Source organism: Poecilia formosa, unplaced genomic scaffold, assembly GCF_000485575.1.
Source record: "Poecilia formosa unplaced genomic scaffold, Poecilia_formosa-5.1.2 Scaffold1309, whole genome shotgun sequence".
Taxonomy (NCBI): domain Eukaryota; kingdom Metazoa; phylum Chordata; class Actinopteri; order Cyprinodontiformes; family Poeciliidae; genus Poecilia; species Poecilia formosa.
In genome coordinates this window covers 11,470-18,001 of record NW_006801248.1, presented here as the reverse complement: position 1 = coordinate 18,001, position 6,532 = coordinate 11,470, and positions in this window count along the sequence as shown.

Here is a 6,532-nt window from a genome sequence, read left to right as displayed (position 1 = left end):
GCACCGGATTATAAGGCGCACCGGATTATAAAGTGCACTGTCGGCTGTTGAGGAAATTGAAGGTTTTTAGGTGCGCCTTATAGTGCGGAAAATACGGTAGTCTAAAATGAAACTTTAAGACTATAAGACAAAACACTATGTTTGGTGTTATCGTGATAAACGATAATGTTGTTTTGAGACCAATTTCTAGTAACATAATGCTGATGACATTATAATACAAGAATACATTCTTAAAGATCACTTAACTTGAAATTATAATGAACATTTAACACTGGAACCGGAAGACATTTTAAATATCCAACATAAATGAACAAAACATAAATAAATACAGTTAATTATAGAGTATCTGTTAAAAATAAAAAAGCTGTCCTTCACAAAAACGGACTCGTTGAGACCAAAGAACCAAACTGAAGACTTTTATCATCCAGTCTTTGGTAGAAATAGAGAGAGAATAGATAAAACAATAAATCATGCAAATGAAAATTATTGAGCTTCTTTTAATTTATCATGTGATTAATTGATTTATTGTTTATTGCAACAAGCCTAGGTTGCAGTATCCTGAAACCCAAATGCATACAGCAAAGTCTACACAGAAATGGTTTGAAGATAACATGGTAGATGCTCTGTAATGGCCCAGTCAAAGTCCAGACCTCAATCTGATAGAAAATATGTGGGTGCAAAGTGCTGTTGACCGCTGATCCCCATTAAAACTGGCAAAATATATTGCCAATTTGTGTTTTTCTTAATAAAAATAATTAACACTCATTATTCATCGTTTAATGACTGACAGTCATTTTCTCACCATTAAATGGAAAAAATGACTCCAGTCTTTGACTGTAGAACTGTGTTAGTAAATGCCACCACTGTCGTTTCCTTTTCACTTTTCAGTGAGACTTACTCTTTCTTCCAAAGTAGCAAATGCTGTCAAATCCAGAAATAAAGAAATAATAAATCTGGTTTATTGTGTGTCACATCATTTAAAATGTATAAAATAGAAATTCAGTTCGACAACTTGCTTATCTTTGCTTTATGGTAATAGATTATTCATATAAGTGTAGTTAAAATACAAAGCATATCAGAACAGCATTAGCACTGACATGTGAATTGTTCCTCATTGTGACACCAGGGAACATGTCACCTTGGATACAAAAGAACTCCTGGCAACATCCACAATATGAACCCAATGAACACATAAACATGGAACAATAAATCTAACACATGGATGCACTTCAGTCATGAAGACACCAAGGACACAACTCTCCAATCTGACTTACACTGAATCACAGAGAGCACTGAATTGTCTGTTATGTCTGCCGATGAAAGCAAGTGAATTTGTTTTTGTTGATCACTTTTTACTATATTAATTTGTTTTATAACAGAACTGAAAACATGGTTGAAGATCATCGTGTCTGTAATGAATCAGCAGAGCTGGATGGACAGACTGTGACCTCTCATGCATTTAATGTTTTTGTCGTTTCTTTGTCACTTCTGATAACATGTGGAAATCTTCTTGTAATCATCTCTGTCATTTACTTCAAGCAGCTCCACACTCCAACAAACTACCTCATCCTCTCTCTGGCTGTGACTGACCTGCTGGTTGGGACTTTAGTTTTACCTTTCAGCACAATATTGTCTCTGAGTTCATGCTGGAATTCAAGTTATTTACTCTGTAAAATGCGAGGCCTGTTTGATATATTACTGTGTGTGTCGTCTATTTTAAATTTGTGCTGTATATCCATTGACAGATATTATGCAGTGTGTCATCCTTTAACATATTGAAGTAAAATGAATGTTCGTGTTACTGTGGCTCTGATCCTGGTGAGCTGGTCTCTTTCAGCTCTGCTTGCTATAAGCATCACAGCACGTGGGATAAATCAAGAAAATCTCAGCAGGAGGTGTAATTTATTTACAGCTACAAAACAATTCAGTCCGGAAACCATTTTTGAATTTTACATTCCAGCTATTATAATTTTATCAATCTATCTTAAGATTTTCATGGTGGCAAAGAAGCAGGCAAGACAAATCCAGAACACTATGAAGTCTGAAGCAGCTCTCAGTAAGATGGAGAATAAGGCCAACATAACTCTGGCTATAGTGCTGGGAGTCTTCCTGGTATGTTGGACTCCTTTCTTTTTATCCATAGGTTTTTACAGTATGGGAATAGTCACAATACCAGTTGCAACCATTGAAGGATTTAAGTGGTTAGGATGGTCCAATTCTATGTTAAATCCTCTGGTTTATGCTTTTTTCTACAGGTGGTTCAGACGAGCTTTTACTATGATCATTTCTGGTCAAATATTTCAAGGAGATTTTTCTAATACAAAATTATTGTGATATATGTGTAATTATGTTAATGGGTTTTTATTAATATTTTGTTTCTGTTATTTCTGTCTAAACATTTAGGTCACAATGCATGTATGTATTTGATGTTATGTGTATAGAAGTGTATTATGTAGAGTAAAATAATTAACATATAAATCACTTACATGCATTGCATTTTAAGTTCACTCCATGAAATCTTTTGAAATCTTTATCCATATGCTTAAAATGAATCTTTATTTTATAAACCCAGATATTTATAAGCTTTAATAATAATAATAATAATAATAATAATAATAATGATTGGAGCACCTCACTAAGACATTGGTGCCTACATAACCCAGCCACAAAATAAACTAGAAAATGTAGAAATACCTGAGTTAGTCTGTGGCTTTCATTATGCACAGTGTTCTGTGCAAGACAGCAATGATAGTGTATACAGTAGCCATCTATATTTTTCTTAGAAGATTTCCAGTTTACATGTAAGATGTGGTGTATTTTTCCATAAGTTTAAAGCCAGATTGTTTTACTAAGTTGTTCACTGCAATCCAGTTCAATTTCCCTGTTAGGATCCTGGTGTGTGCATGCACGTGTGTGTGCACGTGTGCGTGTGTGAGATCTTTCCTTGAACAAAGGATCTTCGATGGAGGGTGTGGCTATCCTGCAGCTGCCTACACACCTGCCTGCAATCATCTGATTGCCTGATGAGGATTTCAGAGCTGTGAGATAATTTACCTTCACCTGAAGATAGGTGAAGGTAAATTCACCTATCTAAGAATCTGTGGCGTCTCTCTTCAAAAACAAAGCTGTTGACCTCAGAAACCCGAGCCTCCATTGTGCATATTATTTTACTGTTATAAATAAACTCCTTTTCCTTTTCTTGCTGTGTCCTGCTTATGAGTATGCATGTGTGCCAGGAAATTACCTGAAAATATGAAATTCCCTGGGAGAATTTTTATTTTTTTTTGGATATATCCAAAGTGGAGTCTTGTGATGGGAGGAAGCATTTCTTACTGGTCACCAATCGCAGCATTTTGTGTCAAAATGTTTCCCTTTGTCTCCTGTAATCTGTTCTCCCTGTGTCCTAAATCCCACAGATTCTATTGGCTCTGATGGTTTTGGGAATTCCCCCTGTGAGGTGATGTGATTAATAATAATACTATTATTAAGATGCCTAATTTATCAATATATCCAGGATATGTGTTTATAGGAACAGTCAGCTTTTTCTAAACATTTGGCTTGATCTAGGAAGGCCTGGTCTCGAATCCATTCTTATTTTTTGGTTTATTGTAAATTCTGAGTATTTTTATTTGCAAAAGCAATTTTGAAACCCAGTTACCATGCTGAATATCTTCTCATGTCCAAATACTTTTATAAAGAACGGCTACAGAAGAATGCATAATAAACATTCTTAAAACACTAAATATATCCAATAAAGTCGTCCATAACGTATATATGAAAACATGCAGCTCGATCTTGCCACACAGGCTTTTACTCAGGACTCGGCTCAGCTCACACACATTGGTGGACAGGAGCCATTTCATCTGGATCCACTGTGTATTTTTGTTCAGACACCATCTGACCTCGGCGCTGGACCTGCCTCTTTAAAAACATCACCTTTATGAGGAGTACGTTTGGCACTGTGTTTGGTATCTGCTGCACATCACAGTTATGTCACCCATGCATTTCAAACGAGGGCAAATACAGATGACATCACCCAGGCCTTTCAAACTGTTCTCCATACTATGTGGAAATTCTGCTGGAGCAATAAAAGAAGCACAACTTTTTTGATCAAATTCTCTATATGAAATAAAAGGAGAGCCATCATCAATCAACATCATGGTACTTGTAGAACAAGGCTCTACATTGAGTTTCCCTTGGATAAGTCTTAGGTATTTTCTTGCCATTAGAAAAGAAAATCAACTAAGTTTCAAATCCATAAGCTGATGACGTTCCACAACATTAAAAGAAGTTTGTAAATACTACTATTTACAGACTGCTTTTAGAACAGTAAAAGACTGTATCATCAGCAAAGAGATACAATTTAGAATCAGTATGTTTCTACCAAGTGTGTCCACATAAATACTACACAAAATTGGGTCCAACATAGAGCCCTGAGGCACAACAGAAGACAGATTAATCCAGGGGTCCTCAAGTCCAGTCCTCAAGAGCTACCATCCTGCAATTTTCAGATGCATCCCTGCTCCAACAGACTGGGATCAAATGGCTGAATTCCCTCAGCAGCAGTCATTCAGCTCTGAACAGGCCTGGTAATGAGCCGTTCATTTGATCCTGGATTAAACATTGTGGTAAAAAGGCTCAGGTACATACAGATTCTCTCAGATGGAATTCCAACTCGAGGGGTGTTCTTGTTGGTTTTCCATCTGGAAAATCACAGTAAGAAACTGCTAAATACAAAGAGTACTCAGCCTTAATTGTGACAATCTACATCTATTGACTTGCAAGTAATCACATTCTATTACAAATACACTACAATGCAAGAGTACAACAACAGTATGTGTATCACTCCTCAAAGGGACACCAGGGAGGACATCACCTTGGATACCAAGGAAGCCCCAGTCTTACTCTTGTGCAGCCAATGAACAGACATATATGGAATAATAAATGTGATGGAGGAGAGCTGTTCAGCCATAAAGGACATCACTCCCAAGTCACTGCTTAGTGGAGAATGAAGGACACACTGTATTGAAATTTCACATTTTCATCAACAATGCAGAAATTTTTACAGAGCTGATATGGTTGAAGACCAGCATTTCTGTAATGAATCAGCAGAGCCTCACAGACAGACTGTGACCTCTTATGCTTTAAATGTTGTTGCTGTTTCTTTGTCACTTCTGATAACATGTGGAAATCTTCTTGTAATCATCTCTGTCATTTACTTCAAGCAGCTCCACACTCCAACAAACTACCTCATCCTCTCTCTGGCTGTGACTGACCTGCTGGTTGGGGCTTTAGTTTTACCTTTCAGCACAATATTGTCTCTGAGTTCATGTTACTATTCAAGTGATTTTCTCTGCAAAGTGCGAGGCCTGTTTGACTTATTACTGTGTGCATCGTCTATTTTAAACTTGTGCTTTATCTCTGTTGACAGATATTATGCAGTGCGTCATCCACTAATGTACAGAAATAAAATGAATGTTCGTGTTTCTGTGACCATGATCCTGGTGAGCTGGGTTCTACCTATTTTGCTTTTGATTGCCGTCATAGTACGTGGAATAGGTAAAGAGAGTCCTCGTTCAAAGTGCAAGATATTTCTAGCTACGGAGGAATCGACAACTGGTTCTGTGTTTGCATTTTACATTCCAGCTGTCATAATTTTAACTATTTATCTAAAGATTTTGGTGGTGGCAAAGAAGCAGGCGAGGCGAATCCAGAACATTATGAAGTCTGAAGCAGCTCTCAGTAAGATGGAGAATAAGGCCAACATAACTCTGGCTATAGTGATGGGAGTCTTCCACATGTGTTGGACTCCTTTCTTTCTGTCTATCAGTTTGTACCGAATAAGAAAATTCACAATACCAGTTGTAGTTATTGAAGCATTTAAATGGTTAGGATGGTCCAATTCCATGTTGAATCCATTAGTTTATGCTTTTTTCTACAGGTGGTTCAGACGGGCCTTTAAAATGATCATTCATGGGAAAAAAAGTAAATCTGGAAATCGCTTCATGCTAGTCATCACAGACTATGCGACAAGATATCCTGAAGTTTTTCCACTAAAGACTGTTAAAGCAAAACATGTGGCTTCCTCACTGATTCAACTTTTCTCAAGGGTTGGATTTCCACAGGAGATTTTAACCGATCAGGGCACTAACTTTATGTCCACACTGTTGAGACAGGTCTATAAGCTGTTGGGCATCAGGAGCATGAGAACGACACCATACCACCCACAGACGAATGGCCTGACGGAGCGTTTTAATCAAACCCTCAAACAAATGCTTCGTAAGTTTGTTAATGATACAGGCTCTGATTGGGACCAGTGGTTGCCATACCTCCTTTTTGCCTATAGAGAGGTTCCTCAGGCTTCCACTGGTTTCTCCCCATTTGAGCTCCTTTATGGCCATGATGTGAGGGGCCCTCTGACCCTGCTGAAAAATGCATGGGAGGGAGATCAAAGTAAAGAGGATCCTGTTAACATTATTTCATTTGTTCTCCATATGAGGGATAAACTGCAGCAGATGAGTGTGTTGGCCCA